The 20,942-nt window shown below is 35.9% G+C and overlaps 1 pseudogene; it reads right to left on the bottom strand.

The window, feature by feature from the left end:
* The window catches only part of LOC138847562 (DNA/RNA-binding protein KIN17 pseudogene), a 126,300-nt pseudogene extending 105,606 nt beyond the window's left edge, over positions 1-20,694 (bottom strand).
* Positions 20,695-20,942: the final 248 nt, after the last annotated feature.

The following is a 20,942-nucleotide window of genomic DNA, read 5'->3' as shown; positions in this document are numbered from 1 at the left end:
CTGATTTAGGTTTTATGATGATACTATTTCCTTTTGTATCATTTTCTCAAGTTAGCCAGTTTTAAAAATTTCCCTGACAGGGGCCAGCGCTTTGGCTCAGCGTGGTAAAGCCCTGGTTTGCAGTGCTGGTATCACATATAGGCGCCGGTTCGAGTCCCAGCTGCTCCACTTCTGATCCAACTCTCTGCTATAGCCTGAGAAAGCAGTAGAAGATGGCCCAAGTCCTTGGGCCCCTGCATCCACGTGGGAGACCCAGAATAAGCTCCTGGCTCCTGGCTTCAGATCAGCGCAGCTCCAGCAGTTGCGGCCAATTGGAGAGTGAACTAGCGGATGAAAGACCTCTCTCTCTCTCTCTGCCTCTCCTTCTCTCTGTGTAACTGTAACTTTCAACTAAATAAATAAATCTTTAAAAAAAAACAAAATAATTTGCCTGAAAAATTTTATGATCGTGAACTTTTGAAAAGAGTGGAATTTTCTTTGGAAATTTGCATTATAAACTATATTTTTTATAATCTAATTCAATATCTCAGACATTGGAATAATGAGATCATCATTAGGGTGGACTTTGTTCAATTTATCTAAGAGACGTCTTATCACATAATGGAAACATTTAAGGTTTTCACTCTGCATCCTAAAATTATATATACATATGTGTGTCCTCTTGTTTTTCATTATTCTGGAAATATAATTGAATATTACATTTTAACAAAGTACTTATGGGTTCAAAACAGTTAACCCTCTTGTACAGAGTACTTCAATATTTTCTCTAGGTGGAAGGATATGAATGGAGTTCTTGGGAAGGTTATCCTTTGCTCTATGAAGAAATTAAGAAAATAAAAATTTTAAAATAGTAAAAACATTGATACTAACTTTAGCTAGACTTAAATTTTCAAACATTTCTATTTTTCATTTCTGTTTTTTTCATTGATTTAAAGTTTTTTTCTGTTTTCTAGGACCTGTATTTCACCACATAGACACACTGCACAAACTCCTGATTATTTATTTATTCATATATTCATTTAATTGATGGGTATGTACTTTTTTTTTTTTTTTTTTTTTTTTGTCAAGTGATTTACTAAAATTGGCTCTCTTTTCACAACTCAAAACAGTAATGAAAATTTCAGGTTTAAGGGTGAAGTTGCAGGCCGGCACAGTTTCATCCCATATGGGCACCGGTTCTAGTCCCGGCTGCTCCTCTTCCGATTCCACTCTCTGCTATGGCCTGGGATAGCAGTAGAATATGGCTCAAGTCCTTGGGATCCTGCACCCACGTGGGAGACCTGGAAGAACCTCTTGGCTCCTGGCTTCAAATTGGTGCAGCTCTAGCTGTTGCGGCCATCTGGGGAGTGAACCAGCAGATGGAAGGCCTCTCTGTCTCTACCTCTCTCTGTAACTCTGTCTTTCAAATAAATAAAATAAATCTTTTAAATAAAAAGAGTGAAATTGTTTGGAGACTATTAATCTGTTGAGAGCTAATCTCTTATACTTATTTTTCTAAGAGATGTAACCCAAATTATTTTATGTATAAATAGAACAGGGAGGCAATTTATACAGCATTGTAATGTACAGTGTACTGCACTGGTTGCTGCCTAGCAAACTCTAAGCTGTTGCTCTTTGTGGTTATTTGTTAACAAGTTGTGACATGTGTGCTTGGGAGTAGGTAGTTTTACAAATGCTTGAAGTGGTAGATAATTCAAAATCACACTTAGTTTTTGTTTTGTTTTGTTTTAGACAATCTATTCACTTGGTTTGACTTGTTGGTATACCTTTGAAATACTGGATTTTAAGCCACAGGTACCATGAGTGAAAACAGAGCTACACAAGTATCTTCTGAAACCAAAAGCATTTACAATTAAAGAAGAGAGAGGGTCATATGATTATAGATTCGATACAAATAATGAAATTCTCATTATGAAATGTCTATATAATAAATGTGTCAGTGTTGGCAAAGTTCATTGATGGAGGAAAGGTAAAATAGAGTCAATTTACATCAATCAAAGTACTTATAAGAATTTCAGTGGTGGTGTGCATAAACATGATTGGTTAGTTTTCAAATATTTTCCATTAGAGGTTAAAAAATAGTATTGGCTTGTTGGCTTGAATAACTGATATGGGTGTCATAAGTGCATAGATTATTCATAAATTTGTCAATAAGTATTTTTTTGAATTTCTAAAACACATATGCTTAGTATACTTAAAATGATGCAATGAGAAATCATTAGGAAGAAGAAAGTATAATGATCCTAGATACCACTGACGAAAATGATATACAATTTTATACGAGAAACCAAATTTCTCTGAAATCACAAGAAAAATGATGATGTCAAAACAAGCCATGTCATGTGAAACCAATAACATATTGTTAAAAATATAATGCAATCCTTCGTTTGAATTGTTTTGTTCATTTCCATCAAAATAATTGTTGAAAAGATTACTAGTCACTTCTTTATATATTTTTGCAATCTATGAAAGGAGATCATATTTGCCCAATCTCCTCTTTATAAGACAGTTTATATCTGTAAAAGATACTCTATTGTCCAAGGATACCTTTTATACAACAAATTATTTTCATTCTTAATGATAATAAAGAATATATAAGCTCTATATTATGATTTTTTCAACTTATTTTAATGCATCTATATCAATTTTGTTGAAATATTCACCAAGTTGAAAACTTGGAGCTTAATCGGTTAGAAATGGGCCATTGGGGGGTAGGGGACAAGACGAATTAGGAAATATATTGACACAAATGAAAAACAAAACAGCATACTAAACTTATTCAATATCATATAAATAATGTCAATGGGGTCATTTACAACTATAAAATTGTACATTAAAAATAAGAATATCTCAAGGTGTAATCTAATTGGTTAACTTACAAAATTGGAAAAATAAAATACAAAGCTAGAAAAAGCAAGGCAATAATAATTATACAGGAGATCATAATAAAATAGAGATTATCAAACAACAAATTCATCAATTAAACCAGTTTTTTTTAAAAAATAAACAAATTTAAGAAACTTTTAGCTAGGCTAAGAAAAAGGGAGGTAACAAGTTACTAAATAAGAAAGGTGATTGTAAACCTTATGATTAATTTTACAGAAATAAAAACTTAGGAGAATAGATTATACAATTTTACACTAAAAATGGGTATAATCTATATGAAATGGACAAATTTCTAAAAATGCACAACCTACCAATACAGAACAATGAAAAAAAAATAGAAAGTCTGAACAGACAATAATTAGTAAGGAAATGAACGCATAAATAAAATTCTCCCAACAGGTAGCCTTAGATTATATGGAATTCTATTACATATATAAACAAAATATATTTTTCTCCATGTTGACTATTTTTTACAAAAAAGTATGTGGGAATTTTATCAAAAGCTTTCTTTGGCATCTCTTGAAATGATTATATGATTCTTAGTCCACATTTTCTTAATGTAGTCTACTACATTTATTGAGCAGAGTATGGTGAATTTTTGCATCCCAGGGATAAATCACACTTAATCATGCTAGTTGATTCTTGTGATGATTACATATGTATTCAATAGGGATATTGCCTTAACTTTTATTTTTTTAGTATCCCTTTCTGACTTTAGTAGCAGAATACTACGATATTCTACAATGAAGTGAAAGTATTTGCTCCTGTTTGAATTTTGGGCAGAGTTTGAGAAACACTGATGTCATTTTTTTTTCTAAATATTTCATAAAATTTACTAATGATTTTTCATTTTAATGAAGTTATGGATTTTCTTTGCCAGGTAACTGTTTTTTAAATATTTATTTTATTTACTTGAAATACAGAGTTCCAAAGAGAGGTAGAGCCAGAGATAGAGAGAGAGGTCTTCCATCTTCTGGTTCACTCCCCAGATGACCACAATGGTCAGAGCAGAGCTGATCCAGAGCCAGGAGCCAGGAGCTTCCTCCAGGTCTCCCATGTGGGTGCAGGAGCCAGGAGCTTCCTCCAGGTTTCCCAAGCAGGTGCAGGGGCCCAAGGACTTGAGGCATTTTTCACTGCTTTCCCAGATCATAGCAGAGAGCTGGATCGGACGTGTAGCAACCGGGATTAGAACCGGAGTGCATATGGATGCCGGCACTGCAGGCTGGGGCTTTAACCCACTGCACCAAAGCTTTTGATTACTGATTATACCATTAAATATCCATACTCTCTATACCATTTCAACCTTTGGCTTTCTTCATTATTTAGATTGTTTATATATCTGAATTTATTCTAGGTTATCCAATTTGTTGGTGTATACTATAATTTTTCATAGTAGACCCTTATGATCCTTTTTATTTCTATGGCATCAATTTTAATCTTTCTTCTTTCTGATTTTTTAGTTTAAAGCTTTTTTTATTTAGCCAAATTTTTGTGGATTGTACATATATATATATATATATATATATATATTTGACAGGCAGAGTGGACAGTGACAGAGAGAGAGACAGAGAGAAAGGTCTTCCTTTTGCCATTGGTTCACCCTCCAATGGCCGCCGCAGCTGGCGCGCTGCGGCCGGCGCACCGCGCTGATCCGATGGCAGGAGCCAGGTACTTATCCTGGTCTCCCATGGGGTGCAGGGCCCAAGCACTTGGGCCATCCTCCACTGCACTCTCTGGCCACAGCAGAGAGCTGGCCTGGAAGAGGGGCAACCGGGACAGAATCCGGCGCCCCGACCGGGACTAGAACCTGGTGTGCCAGCGCCGCAAGGCGGAGGATTAGCCTAGTGAGCTGTGGCGCCGGCTGGATTGTATATATATTTTAAAATTAGTTTTAATTTTACTTTTTTCAACTTTTATCTAATAAATATGAATTTCCAAAGTATAACTTTTGGATTATAGTGGCTTTTCCCCCAATAACCTCCCTCCCACCCGCAAACCTCCCATCTCTCACTCCCTCTCCCATCCCATTTTTAATCAAGGTTCATTTTCAATTATCTTTATATACAGAAGATCAACTTAGTATATACTAAGTAAAGATTTCAACAGACTGCACCCACACAGACACACAAAGTATAGAGTAGTGTTGGAGTAGTAGTTTTACCGTTAAGTGGTATAGTACAACACATTAAGGACATAGATCCTACATGGGGAGTAGGAATTAATTTCTAAAATGTATAAGGAATCTTTACAACTCAATAACAAAAATATATAACTCACTTTAATAATGAGTAAAGTAATTGAGTAGTGATTTCTCCAAAGAAGTAATTAAAATAGACAATAGATATATAAGTAGAGGCTGAATGTCATTAATCAGCAGGGAAATATAAAGCAAACTAATAATCAGGTGCTACTTCATACCTGTTAAATGACTATTATTTTTAAAATGATAAATAATCAGTGTTAAAAAGGGTATAGAATAATTCAAAACTTTGTATAATGGTGATGAGAATGTAAAATTACACAACAGGTATGGAATAGTGTAGATATTCGACAAAAATAAAAAAAAAAAAATTATCCTATGACCCAGCAATTCCACATCTGGGTATAGATCCATAATAATTAATACCAGAATCTTAAAAGAAATATATGCATTCTCATATTTATTGCAACACTATTCACAACAGTCAAGATTTGTAAGGAACATGTCTACTAATAAAGGAAATATGGTATATAAAAAAGGGAATATTAAGATTTAAAAATAAGGAAATCTTTCTATTTACTACAAATAGATCAATCTGGAGGGCATTAGGCTAAATGAAACAAGCCAATGACTTAAGTTATATGAGACATTTATAATAGACAAACTCATAGAAGCAGAGAATTCAATATACAAAAGAACTGAAATAGATCCCAAATAATTGAAATCAGTATCTCAAAGATGTATCAGCTCTTTGACATTTAATGCAGCATTTGTCACAGTAGCAATGTTATGGAAATAATCCAAGTGTCCAAGAGTATATAAATGGATAAGGAAAGTGCAGTATATACATAAAATGGAGAATAATTAAGTATAGAAAAAGAAATTATGCTATTTACAACATAGATGAACATGCAGGATTTTACAGTAAGTGACACTACCAAAAAATAGAAAGAAAAATACTGTGTCCTTCCACTTCCATAAGTTAGCTCTAATAGCAAAACTCATGGAAGCAGATAGTACAATAGGATCTGATGAGCTTTAAGAAGACATAGGAGAATGGATAAATGGATAATGCATAAACGGATAAAAAGTTTAAATAATGCTATATGAATAAATACTAGAGATCTCTGGAACCAAATTGTACCTGTAATTAACAATACAGTATTTCTCTAAAACTTGGAGGGGTAGATCACATATTAATTGTTAGATGTTCTTACTACAAAAAAAAAAAAAAAAAAAAAGAAGCGCAAGAAAACTTTGGGATACTGGATATTGCTATTACTTTGACTGTGGTGAGGTATTACAGGCATTTTCACATGTTCAAAGTTCTTAGAGCTGTTAAAATTTTAAAAATCAAGTCAATCATAAACATAAGTACATTAACAGTAAATGCTACGATTTAAAAACTGCAAAAATTTTGGGGCCAGTATTTTGGCACAGAGTTTACGCTGTCCTCTGTGTCACTGGCATCCCACATCAGAGTACCATTTTCCTGGCTTCTCTGCTTCCAATCCAGTTTCTTGCTAATCCACATGGGAAGGCATCAGAAGGTGGTCCAAGTACATGGGCCCTTGTTACCCATGTGGGAGTCTAGGATAGAGTTCCTGGCTCCTGGATTTGGCTTGAACTAGCCCTGGCTCTTACAGCCATTTTCACAGTGATGGAAACACTCTTGCTCTCCCTCTCCTCCTCTCTTCCTGTCACTCTCTCAAATAAATTAATCAGTCAATATTTTAAAAATAAAATCTGTATTTAAAAACTCAAACTATGTGTTATTGATAAGTGATATACCTAAAACATAAAATATAGGAATATAGATAGGCAATAAAAGGGTGAAGACAAATATACTACATAAATTAACAAAAGGGAAGGTGTTGTAGTTATGTGAATAGCAGGAAAATAGACTTTTTGTTAGGTCACAGGCATCAGATATTACCCAGGGATACTAATTTGACAATGAGTATTTTAGTCCCTTGGTAGCAGTCTAACTCCAGCAGAATAGTGGAAGCAAAACAAAGCCAAACAATCAAACAGACAAACAAAAAACAGAAGAGAGAAAGAAGAGACAGTGGGCTGTTTTGAGCCAAGACCTGAAACTATGGAGCTCCTTTCTACAGCTCAATTGAGTTATGCCAGTAGAAAAAGAGAGGCCTGAAACACATCCCTTTGTATGGTCTTGTCCATTATTTATTTTTGTGCAACTTGAAATCCATACATAGTGTTTTCATAATATACATTTCCATGAACCTTTGAAAAACTATTCCTCTCCCTTTCTATATACACACACACATGATCAGATAATGTAAATCAAAATTTTGCTATTTTGCAACATGTATCCATGGTGACTTCCGGGTGTGGTATCACCATATACAATTTTATTAGTGATAATTTTAACATTTATATGAAGAACTCAGCCTTGGTTTTATAATCAAAGGCCAGACTAATTTAGGTTATGTAGGTGATTTTAAATATTGATGCTGTACTCTACCTTATCTTTCATAAATGAAAATGTCTTATCTATAATATCCCCATTTTCCCAAAAATCACTGAATTTTATAATACCTACAAAAATACTTTTCGTTGTTTCACCTTGCTTATTAATAAACATGTGGTTCAAGCATTCCCCAGACAGTAAAATAGAACTGTCCTCTCCCATATTAATATTCACATACGTTGGGGACAGCACTGTGGCATAGCAGGTAAAGCTGCCACCTGCAGTGGCAGCATCCCATATGGACACTGGTTTGTGCCCTGGCTGCTCTGCTTCCAATCCAGTTCCCTGTTATGGCTTTGGAAAGCAGTGGAAGATGGCCAAGTCCTTGTGTCCCTGCACCAGCATGGGAGACATGGAAGAAGTTCCAGGCTCCTGGCTTCAGATCTGCTCAGCTCCAGCCATTGTGGTCATTTGGGGAGTGAACCTGCAGATGGAAGACTCTCCCACACCTCTGCCTCTTTAACTCCGCCTTTCAAATAAATATTTTTTAAAAATATTCACATAGGCAACTGACAAAATTGAGCGTGTATCTGACTCTAATATTAGCCTCAGAAAAATAAGGAAGAAATTGAGTTGGCATACAATCATTGTTATTTTGTGCTTTTATATTGTCTGCTAGAGAGAATGTATTATCCAAATGATGTTTGTTCATTTAATTTAATTTTATTTTACTTTTAATTAGTTATTAACAGTTTCAATGTGATTTGTATACACAATTCCAAGAACACAATGACATTCCTTTCTTCTATCCTAATTTTTCGTGCTAATTTTAGGGGCTTTTTGTTTTAATTCATATTGAAAACATTTATTTAGTTCACAATTCATAAGCATGAGATTTATCATTAATTAAATATCATTATGCATATGTGCTATTTTACTTTGGAAGATATTTATGATCAGAAAATTCATTGTGTATTCAAAGATAAATTATTCCCAAGTGTTTGTTACATTTCCAGGCTGTCTAAACAAACACTTTTAAGTTAACTTTGTAGATTTTTGGTCCCATTAATTGCATTGTCATCAACTGGATCTCTAATTTTCTCCAAGATAACATCATCTACTTAAAATCTTGAATGAAATATCTGGTGATAAGTATTGGACGTCAATTCTTTTTTATAAATTTAAATTAACAATGTATTCTACACATTTTACCAATGCCTGTAGAAGTGGGGAAAGAATAGTTACCTATTATGATGTATATATATTCATTTGAAATGCAGTCATCTGTCACAGAATTTATTTATTGAGCTCCTATACCAAAAGATATCACAAGAGTGAAAAAGTTTAAAAAACATGAAGGAGATCTGGTATTTGTCTTTTCTAGTTCCACTAATGCTATGAGTATATTCTGTAAATTATGCACATGTAGTTCTAATGAGAAAGACATAAAAACATAAACTGTGTCAAACCAATTAGAGATTTTTTTTAAATTTCAAATTAAAAAAAAAGTCAAGTAGATAGTTTGGCAGAATTAATAATGGGTTGCCTAGCCAATGGAATATGATAAATGATTGGCTGTAGAAAGCCTGTGTGCACAAAATCAAGAGCCAAAGGGAGCACATAAACAAGTCTAGTACCTGCTAATACTAACAGATAGAATAAATAAAGGGGAGAGTGATCCAACATGGGAAGCAAGATACTCAGCAGACTCATAGAATGGCGGATGTCCTAAACAGCACTCTGGCCTCAGAATCAGCCCTAAAGGCATTCGGATCCGGCTGAAAAGCCCATGAGAGTATTTCAGGCATGGAAAGCCAAGACACTCTGGCAAAAAAAAAAAAAAAAAAAAAAATCTCTGTGAGTGAGATCCCAGTGGAAAGAACAGGTCTTCAAAGAAGGAGGTAACTTTCTCTGAAGGGAGGAGAGAACCTCCATTTTGACTATGACCTTGTCTGAACAAGATAAGAGTCGTAGAACTCAAGGGGCTTCCATAGCCTTGGAAACGCATCACTGGTGCATAGGGAGATTACTGATGCCATAAACAGGAGTGTCAATTCGTAAAGTCAACAACAGGAGTTACTGTGCACTTACTCCTCATGTAGGATCTCTGTCCTTAATGTGCTGTACATTGAGACTTAATGCTATAACGAGTACCCAAACAGTATATTTCACTTTGTGTTTCTATGGGGGTGCAAACTGTTGAAATCTTTACTTAATGTATACTAAACTGATCTTCTGTAAAAAAAAAAAGAAAGAAATTATCAATTCCCAACTTGACTCTCACTGGGATTAAACATGACAATAGGTCTGATCTGATTTCATCATCATTTAAAAAATCATCTATTATTTTTCACTTTATGTTTCTGTGTGGGAGCAAACTGTTGAAATCTTTACTTAATGTATGCTAAACTGATCTTCTGTATATAAAGAGAATCGAAAATGCATCCTCATGTGAATGGAAGGGGAGAGGGAGTGGGAAAGGGGAGGGTGGTGGGTGGGAGGGACGTTATGGGGGGGAAGCCATTGTAATCCATAAGCCGTACTTTGGAAATTTATATTCATTAAATAAAAGTTAAAAAAAAAGAAGGAGGTACCTTTCTCTGAAGGGAGGAGAGAACTTCAACTTTGACCATGGCCTTGTCTAAATATGATCAGAGTCAGTGAACTCAGGTGGCTTCCATAGCCTTGGCAGCTCATGACAAGAGCCTAGGGTGATTACTGATGCCATAAACAAGAGTGTCAATTTGTTAAGTCAACAACAGGAGTCACTGTGCACTTACTCCTCATGTAGGATCTTTGTCCTTAGTGTGCTGTACATTGAGATTTAATGCTATAACGAGTACTCAAACAGTATTTTTCACTTTATGTTTCTGTGTGGGAGCAAACTGTTGAAATCTTTACTTTATGTATGCTAAACTGATCTTCTGTATATAAAGAGAAACGAAAATGAATCTTGATGTGAATGGAAGGGGAGAGGGAGTGGATAAGGGGAGGGTTGCGGGTGGGAGGGACGTTATGGGGGGGAAGCCATTGTTATCCATATTCTGTACTTTGGAAATTTATATTCATTAAATAAAAGTTAAAAAAAAAAACCCTAACAAAAAAAAATTGCTCTCATACAGACTAATAGGGGAAACTAAAATGACCAGAAATGAAAAGACACAAGTCCTCTGCCTAATCACTTATTTCTTGTAACTCAGTTACATAATTTTCTGTAACTCTGTTTCTCTGTTAAGTGAAGATAATAATTCTCTATCTTATATACATTTCAAGATTTTTACATTCACAGGAAAAATAGATATAAAACAATTTTGTACATCTCTCTTTTTTAAATAAATATCTATTTATTTATTTGAAAGTCAGAGTTATACACAGAGACAAGGAGAGGTGGGGGGTGGGTCTTCCTCTTCCATGTGCTGGTTCATTTCCCAGTTGGCTGCAATGGCTGGAACTGCGCTGATCTGAAGCCAGGAGCCAGGAGATTCTTCTGGTTCTCCCATGCGGGTGCAGGGTCCCAAAGACCTGAGCCATCTTCCGCTGCTGTCTCAGGCCATAGCAGAGAGCTGGATTGAAAGTGGAGTAGCCAGGATTTTAACAGGCGCCCATATGGGATGCCAGCACTGCAGGCAGCAGGTTTACCCACTACGCCACAGTGCTGGCCCTCAACCTTTGTTTTATAAGACATTACTGAGGGATGGGTTTCATTTTGGTTTGGTTTACATTATGCATCAAATACATGTGTATGCATCAGTGATTTCAAAAGTATTTTCTACTAGAATTGTTTACAGAATAGGGAGGTCATACTTCAGTCGATCTCTATGCAGTTCTTTATTTTTAAAAAAGTACAGTATTCAATCATTTATTTGATAAATATTTTTGAGCACCTACTAAACTCCAGACATTGTACTAGGTTATAGAGAATATATAAATAAATAAAAGTGATAAGTCGTTGCCTTTGTGATCCTTGCATTTTAGTGTAGATGATAGTACTAGGGAAATTCAAAAAAGTTTTGGGGAAAATTAAATTGATTATTTTAATGCAGAAAATCCATCTACTTCTTGAAGATATTTTATATACTGATGATTATCTCCATGGAGGAATAATAAATGAAGGAGATAACGAGTGCTGAAGTTGATGAAAGCTGAAGTAGATGTTTAATTTTAAACGGGATGGCCAGGAAAAATTTTATCCAAGGAATTTTATATTGGAGAAAATAACTCAGAAGCTAATGCAGCAAGTCATGCAGATAACTGTGGAATAACATTGTAGGCCAAGGAAACAAAGCATGCAAAGGGATCCCTAGGCAGGAGAATTTTTTTCTGGAAAAACATTGAATCAGAACAACTGGAGTATAGAGCAATGAAAAAAATAGTAATGATGTTGAATATAAGCTTAATTTTTATTTATGTTATTTATTTATTTTAATTTTATTTGAAAGATAAAGGTAGACAGACAAAGAAAGCTCTTCCATTTGCTGATTCACTCCCTAAATGTTAACAACAGCTAGGGTTAGGCTAGGCCAAGTTAAGAACTTAGAACTCAACCTGAGCTTTCCACATGGATGGCAGGGATCCAATTACTTGTGCCATTGCCTGCTGCCTCCCAGGGTATGCACCAGCAGGGAGCTTGATTTGGAAGCATAGTCAGTACTTAAAACTCAGGCACTCCAATATTGGAAGTGGGTGTCCTAAGCAGCATCTTAAATACTATACCCAATTCCCACCCACATTTGTCATTTAATATAATGAAATTTATTTCATATTTAATATAACATTTGTGGATAATTAAAAATTCAATTTAAGTACAGGTAGTTAAGATGCAGATAAGAAATCTGCATTCTAGTACTTAGGGTAGGATTCTGGCTCTACTCCTGATTAAAATTTCCTGCTAATGTGCTAATGTGAACCATGGGACATAAAAGGGGATGGCTCAAGTAGCTGAATCTCTAACATTCACTTAGGAGGCCTGGATGGAATCCCTAGTTCCCAGATTTAGCCTAGCTCAGCCTGGCATTTGGGGAATAATCTAGTGAGTAGGAGCTTGCTTTCTCTCTCTCTTTGAAATAACTAAAAAACAATTCAATACAATTCTCCCTACCTAACTTGAAGATGAATTTAAAATATATTATAAAATGGTACACATTTCAATACATAGATACTTGATCTCAACTTTAATCAATGATACATTGAAGCAGGTTAGTGCTATACCTGCATAAAACATCATTACAAAATTGACAGCTAAAACTTCTTACCAGTTAAGGAATTGTGAACTACCAATTCAAATACTGTATAATTTTCTGAATGATGTCAGGTCTCAATAAAATTCTAAACAAAATACTATATACTATCATGACAATCATTCCTTTAATTTATGTGCCAGCTGCATTGAAATTTTCAGTTTTTATTAAAATTAATAAAATTGAAAATGCTATCATGTTTCTCAGCTCATATAGTTTCCTAGGCTCAGATCATTATTTATCCTAGATAATATAGTGACTGTCAAACAGGATTTTCAAAAGTTATACAAGGCAAAGAACAGTTTTCTGTGATTCTTCTTCTTTGCATTCATGCCTATTATTACTAAATGTCAGTAGAGTCCACTCTTCATAATTCTCATGACTCAAAATTGTCCCCTAAAATCTACAAAGTGATCTCTAGGGTCTAATATCATTCTTTTTTAAGAACCACTGTACTGAAATGTGCTCTCCCTCTTTGTACTCTCTGTCCCCTGTGAATGAGTCATAGAGAGTATTATAGCTTGGATGAAATTAACTTCTAGCCAATCAAAAGGTATTACCATAAAATTCTATTAACATAGAAAAAATTAAATTTTGAAATAAAATGTTCTTGGTTTACAGGGAAGAATGTGAAGAGCGTACCTTTCTCTCCAATTGTAAGCACCAAAAACCAATATTACTAGGGCATTCCATCAAACTTGCTCTTTTTTTGCCTAAATTACACAGATTCATCCTTGGCTAAAAGCCAAAGAAACCATTAATATAGAGCAAAATTTCTTTTTTTTCTAGAGATTCATAAATTATTTTTGAAATAAAATAGCTTAGAGAGCACCTTAGGTAACTGGTACTAATAATATTTTGACTGGTTCATATACTGGAACTAAGCAAATTGATCTTACTATAAAAACTTCTGCACTGGAAACCAAGGGGAAAATCTCTAACTCAATGGACATGATATGAGAGTTAAAATTTTAAGGTTATAAAGATTTATTCGGGGCCGGCACCGTGACGCAGTATGTCAATCCTCCACCTGCAGCGCCATATACCATATGGGTGCCGGTTCGTGTCCCAGATGTTCCACTTCCAGTACAGTTCTCTGCTGTGGCCTGGGAAAGCAGTAGAAGATGGCCCAAGTGCTTGGGCCCCTGCAGTCATATGGGAGACCAGGAAGAAGCACCTAGCTCCTGACTTCGGATCGGCCATTGCGGCCATTTGGAGAGTGAACCAATGGAAGGAAGACCTTTCCGTCTCTCCCTCTCACTGTCTCTTAACTCCACTCAAAAAAAAAAAAAAAAAAAAAAAAAAAAACTTTAAAAAAAGATTTATTGGATCAAATGTCCATGATAAAATAAATTTTTTTAGATTCCCTTTTGTTTCTAATTGCTTTTTAAAATGAGTCAGTAATTAAATGGACAATTGCAAAAAGTACATATTTAACATCCATGATTATATGGAGGAAAGAGTGATTGCCAAATAAAGGCTTTCCTTTTAAGCATCCATGCTGCAGAAATCAGCCTATTTCAACTTGGCAAGCCAGTAACATGTAAGTCATATTTAAGTTACCTCTGAGGCAACTTTCGCCCTGCTTTGCTCTTCATGTTTCTAAAGGCAGTAATGTTGCAAAGTTAAAATGTTATTTTCAAATGTGTAATTTCAATTTTCCTGTAACTTATACAACCCATTCAAAAAGAATTAATACTAATTTGCTGCTTTTCTCTACAATAATGCAGACAAGACACTTTCATAGTTACCTTATTTGTTTTCTTACATTAACAATTCCTAGGAACTAACAAGCATTAGTAAGCTATTCTTTAGCTTACTAAAATATGTTCTTACCTCAAAGAGATAATTAAATTCTAAGCAAGCAGTAATCCTTATTGAAAAATTAACATGAGCATGAAATACATTTCTTTAAAAAAAGTCTTTAAAATGTCTTTGGGAAATTTGCTGAGAACGTATCTGAAAACTTTCTTATTTTTTCCTCCTTTATAATTTCAAGATGATCCAAAATATACTCGAATGAAAAACTCAGCTTCCTCCTCAGAATGACTTTTGCCACATGGATACCTTTAATCACATCTTAGAACGTATTAAGAATATTGTCTTCCTTCTAAGCAAAGATCTACTCTTTCAATACCCAGTCAAAAACTATTAGAAAAGGGATTGTGAGATTATAGTCAAAAGAATTAATTTCAGGATGTTTAACAATCTATTAATTAACAATACAATGAGTTTTTAACTAATCGCACCTCCAGAATACCTTGAAGGATAACAAACCCTACTGGGAATGATATTTACCAAATGTAGATCTTCTTAAAGCCTGCAAATGAATTACTGAGATTTAGAGAAGGTAAAATTTTTATATAGGGTAGGATTTTGGAGATGTATCTGGAAAAAGAATTTAGAGCAAGTACTTCTGAATTCATATATTTCAGTTTAACCAAAAACATTGGATTTATTTAAAAAGCATATTGTATTACTTTCACCAAACTCTAAGGTGAAATTCAATATACCTGGCATCATTTAAGCCCTGATAGATATAAAGTCTGAGAATGAGGAGAATGAAGACATATTTTATTGAAAGTGCATTTTTTTTCAGTGATCCACAAATGTGCTGTAAAAAGATGTGCTAAGATGGTAGTGGTAAGATTTGTCCTCTGTTACACACACAGATATAATTATATTATAATATATATATATACATATACTGAATTTTTTCTTTAGTTAATGTCTTGGAAATGTAGTCTTTCCTTTGTTGTTCTGGAGGAAAGCACAGGAATTTCATTTCAGCCATCTTCAGCCATCTTGGATTTCCCCAAAATCCATGATCATGAATTTTTCTTTGCCGAGAAAGTTTGTATTACTAATTCAATCTTGCTACTCATTATTGTTCTGTTTAGGCATTTTATTTCCTCAATATTAAACCTTGGTGAAGGGCATGTGTCCAAGAATTTGTATGTTTATTCTATATTATCAAATTTGTTGCCTTATAATTGTCCATAGTAATCTCTACCAATCCATTGTCTTTCTATGGTGTGAGTAATGATGTCTGCATTGTCATATCTGATCCAATGTATTTGTGTTATCTCTTTTTCTCTAGGTTAGCCAGGCTAGTAGTATATCACATTTATCTTTTAAAAAAATTTCTTCATTTCATTGATTACTGTGTTGGTTTATAGTCTCTCTTTCAATTATTTGTGCTCTGAGCTTTATTATTTCTTTTCTTCTACCAAATTAGGGTTTGATTAGTTCTTGTTTTTTTTCCCTCCTAGGGAACTTTTATTTAAAGCATATAAATTTCATGTGTTTCATATATACATATTTAGGAATATAGTGATTCTTCCCACCTTACCTTGCCTCCCACCTTCACTCCCATCCTTCTTCCTCCTCACTCTTCTATTCCCATTGGTATTTTTCACAAAGATCTATTTTCAGTTAACTTCATATTCATAAGATTTTCCCTACACTAAATAGTTCACAAAACAGTATATAAAAATACACAAGGGTTGTTCAAATTCATTGCATTTCAAGGTGTCGATTTCACTTCTATAGATTACATTTTGGGTATTCTATTAGTTACCACAAAGCAGTGAGAACATACTATATTTGTCTTTTTGGGACTGGCTATTTTCACTAAATATAATAGCTTCCAGTTGCATTCATTTTGTTGCAAATGTCATTTGTTACCACTGTGTAGTATTCTATAGTGTACATATCTCATAATTCCTTTTATCTAGTCTTCAGTTTTGTGGGGAGCAAACCGGACTAGACTGAGTTACTGGAATTAAGACTTATTCTATGCATCTGCTCTCCCACAATATGGCGCTGGGAGAGAAGTAAACAGCTTCTGCACAGCTGCCTCCAGTTCAGCTAATAAACTGTAGGACTTGCTCCTGATTGGAGGAGAGCAGCGTACTCGGCGTGTGGGCAGCCGAGTTAGGATTGGCGGAGGAGGACTATAAAGGAGGAGAGAGACGGCATGCACCAGGGAACATCTATGGGGAACATCTAAGGGAACCTGTGCAGCCCCCGAGAAGAGCTGGCCGGCGGTGTGCCGCTCCCCTGCGGAAGTGGGGAATGTGGCCAGGGGGAACTGCCCTTCCACGGAGGTGGAAGGGATAGTAGCCAACCCGGGAAGAACCAGCAGCAAACCCGGGGAGGGCCGAGCAGACGAAAGAACAGCGCAGGGTCCTGTGTCATTCCCCCACGAAGAGGGGGAGCGACAAGTTTTTGAACCTTCGGGTTGATTCCATATTTTAGCTAATGAGAATTGGGCTGAAATGAACTTTGGAGGTACAGATAACTCTTTCATATGCAGATTTAATTTCCTTTGGGTAAATTACCAGGAGTGGGATGGCTGGGTTATATGGTATGTTTATATACAGATATCTGAGGAATCTCCATAATGTCTACCACAGAGGCTGAACTAGTCTACATTCCCACAAAAAGTGGATTAGGGTGGCTTTTTCTGCACATCCTTACCAGAATTTATTGTTTGTTTATTTCTGTATGAAAGCCATTCTCACTGGCATGAGGTGAACCCTCATTGTGATACTGATTTGCATTTCACTGATGGCTAGTGATCCTGAGCATTTTTTCATTTGACTGTTGCTAATTTGAATTTCCTCTTTTCAAAAATGCCTGTTCAAGTCCTTTGCCCATTTCTTAACTGGATTGTTTGTTTTGTTGTTGTTTAGTACCTTGAGCTCTTTATAGATTCTGGATATTAATCTTTAATCAGTCGCATACTTTGCCAATGTTTTCTCCATCTTCACTTTGCTGCATGTTTCTTTTGCAATGCAGAAGTTTCTCAGCTTGAAGTAATCCAATTTGTCAATCTTTGCTTAATTACCTGTGCTTCTGGGGTATTTTATAAGAAGTCTTTGTCTATGCCAATGTCTTGCAGGGCTTCCCCAGCATTCTCTATTAATTTGATGGTATTGGGTCATAGATTTAGGTATTTGATTCATTTTGAGTGGGTTTTTGTGTAAGGTAGGGGTCCAGTTTCATACTTCTGCACATGGAGATACAGTTTTCCCAATACAATGTGTTGAAGAGACTGTCCTTCCTCCAGGGATTGATTTTGGATCTTTAGCTAAAGATGTTAGTTGTAGATGTGTGGGCTGATTTCTAGAGTTTCTATTTTGTTCCATTTGTCTACGGCCTTGCTTTTTGTCCATACCAGGCTATTTTGATTATAACTGCCTGGTCGTCTGTCTTGAAATCTGATATCATGATGCCTCTGGATTTGATTTTGTTGTATAAGATTGCTTTAGCTATTCAGGTTCTCTTGTGTGGCCATATGAATTTTAGCAACATTTTTTCTAGATCTTTGAACAATATCCTTGGTATTTTGATTGGGATCGCATTGAATCTGTAACTTGCTTTTGTTAGTAAGGACATTTTAATTATACTGATTCTTTGATTTTTTTTGTCTTCCTCTATTTCATTCGTTAATGTTTGGTAATTTTCATTATAGAGAACTTTAACATCCTTAGTTAAATTTATTCCAAGGTCTTTAAATTTTTTGTAGCTATTGCGAATGGAATTCATTTTAGATGTTCTTTCTCAGCCATGGCATTGTCTGTCTATACAAAGGCTGTTGATTTTTGTGTGTTTTTATGTATCCTGCCACTTTACCAAATTCTTTCATGAGTTCCAATAGTTTCGTAGTGGATTTCCTATATATAGAATTATGTCATCTCCAATACAGATAGTTTGACTATTTTTCTTGACCAATCACTCTGGCTAAAACTTCCAAACTATATTTAACAGTAGAGGTGATATTGGGCATCCTTGTTGGGTTCTAGATCTTAGTGGGAAAGCTTTCAACTTTTCCCTATTCAATAATATGCTGGCTGTGTGTTTTTTTTTTTTAAGATGTATTTATTTATTTGAATGCCAGAGTTATACACAGTGAAAAGGAGATAGAGAGAGAAATAGGGGTCTTCCTTCCATTGGTTCACTCCCTAGCTGGCCACAAAGGCCAGATGTGCCGAGCTTTCTCCAGGTCCCCCATGTGGGTGCAGGGGCCCAAGGACTTGGGCCATCTTCCGCTGTTTTCCCAGCCACAGCAGAGAGCTGGATTGGAAGTGGGCAGCCAGGACTCAAACCGGCAGCCATATGGGATTCTGGCTCTGCAGACGGCGGCCTTACCTGCTATGCCATAGTGCCGGCCACATTGCCTGTGGGTTTTTGATAGACTGCCTTGATTGTACCGAGAACTGTTCCTTCTATACCCAATTTGCTTAAGGTTTTCATCATGAAAGGATGTTTTATTTTATCAAATGCTCGTCTACATCTATTAGATAATCAATTGTATTTTGATAGTTTGTTAATGTGATGTATCACATTTATTGATTTGTGAAGGTTTAACTATCCCTGCATGTAATTATTTCACTAAATAGGCCTTCTAATCCATTCTCTCTTTCCATGTGTTCAGGAACTCATAAAACCTGTATGTTGGGTCATTTGAGAGTATCCCATAAATTGCAAATATTGTTTTTAATTTTTCTAATTTTTTCTTTTTTGGTCTGACTGTAAAATTTTCAAAGATCCATCCTCTAGCTCAGATATTCATTCTTCTGCCTCACCAAGTCTGTTGTTAAAGCTTTCCACCACATTTTTGTTTGTTCTATTGAATTCTTCATTTCTAATATTTCATTTTGATTTTTCTTTAAAACCTCAATTTCATGGGAAACTTTTCATTCATGTCATGTATGGATTTCCTTAGTTCATGATTTTCTTCTGATTGATTCTCAGTAATCATATGATTAATCTTTTGAATTCCATTTCATATATTTCATCAATCTCTTCATCTCATTTTCTAATATTGAAGTGCTGTTGTGTTCCTTTGGGGCTATCACGTTGTCTTCTTTATTCTAGTTTCTTGAGTGTCTACATTTATTTGTAGGCCATTTGTGGAGATATTTGCGGTTTTTTTTTTCCTCTGTTGGCTTTTATCTTTAGACTATGCCTCTGTGGCTTACTGGATTGTCTAATCTTTCAGTTAATATCTAGAGGTGGTCAGAGAGCTCTGATCGGTGCTCCAGGATGGGACAAGTATCCAGTGTGACACCCAAATTGGACTGGTAGATGTCCTCTTTTTTGTCAGAAGGTAGAGTCTGACAAGTTCTGTTAGCATAGTCACACCCTCACCTAATCTTTTCCAAGGTGATCAATCCCTGGGTGTTAGCCCACAGTGGGTGCAATACTCCTCTGCACTGCTGTGAGAATCAAAGGATCTGTTCAGTCCTCAGTGTCAGCACAGATCCTGTTGCAGTGACCCAGCCCAGGCAATCAAGATGCTATAAGTGTGTGGTGTCTCTCACTATGATTTTGTCCAGAGACCCAGCTACACCCTGTGCTCTCCCATGCAGTAATAGTGTTCCCATAATGTCAGCACACAAGTCTCCCATAGTCATGGGGTCCCAAAGATCTTCTCCACCTTGTGAGTCTGTCCTATCCACAGAGAGGTGGAGGCACTCTCAGAGCCATATGCCTGTGAATGCTCTGCCTAGGCAATTTGAGTCCTAGAGCATGTGATGTGTTGGGAGGTTGGGGGCACTTAACAGTTCTACATGGGTGCCCAGCCTCGTCAATCCTCCCAGCCAGACTGAAGCGTCTCCTCTCAGCTAGTTGGATGGGCACATGGACACAAGCTGGCACAGCTGTTGTGTATTCCAAAATGATGCTTGCCTTCTCTCAGCTGTTAGGGTGCTGTTGTTGGTAGGGTATAGAGAAATATATCCCCTTTTTCCCTCTAGGTTGTCAGGTACTCTGTCCTCCACAGGCTCCTGGCCAGAATCACATGACGCTCACCCTGAATCATCGATGGCATGGGCTTCTGTAGTGTGGTCTCACCTCACTCTCCAAAGTTGGCACTCAGGCTCTCGGCTGCTGGGGTACTGTGTTATATCTGTGCTCAAGTTGCACATCCACGCCCTCCATTAGATCCACAGCATTCCTCTTCTGTCCACAGAATTTCCACTGCAATTATCTCCTGAAATCTTCCCTGAGATTGCACTCTCTCCATTTTTTTAAAACTAACTTCCTTAGCCTATAGCAGTAAGCTCCCTCCATATTCTACCATCCTGATATCTCCTGATTAGTTTTTAGGCAAGGTGGGTTCTTTGAGATACAGTGATAAGTTTTTTATCTGATATCTTTCTGAGCCTTTCATACA

Source organism: Oryctolagus cuniculus, chromosome X, assembly GCF_051225735.1.
Source record: "Oryctolagus cuniculus isolate XC-2025 breed Fujian yellow rabbit chromosome X, ASM5122573v1, whole genome shotgun sequence".
In the NCBI taxonomy this organism is placed as follows: domain Eukaryota; kingdom Metazoa; phylum Chordata; class Mammalia; order Lagomorpha; family Leporidae; genus Oryctolagus; species Oryctolagus cuniculus.
The sequence above is the reverse complement of the archived record's forward strand: the minus strand, read 5'-3'. Positions and strand labels throughout refer to the sequence as shown.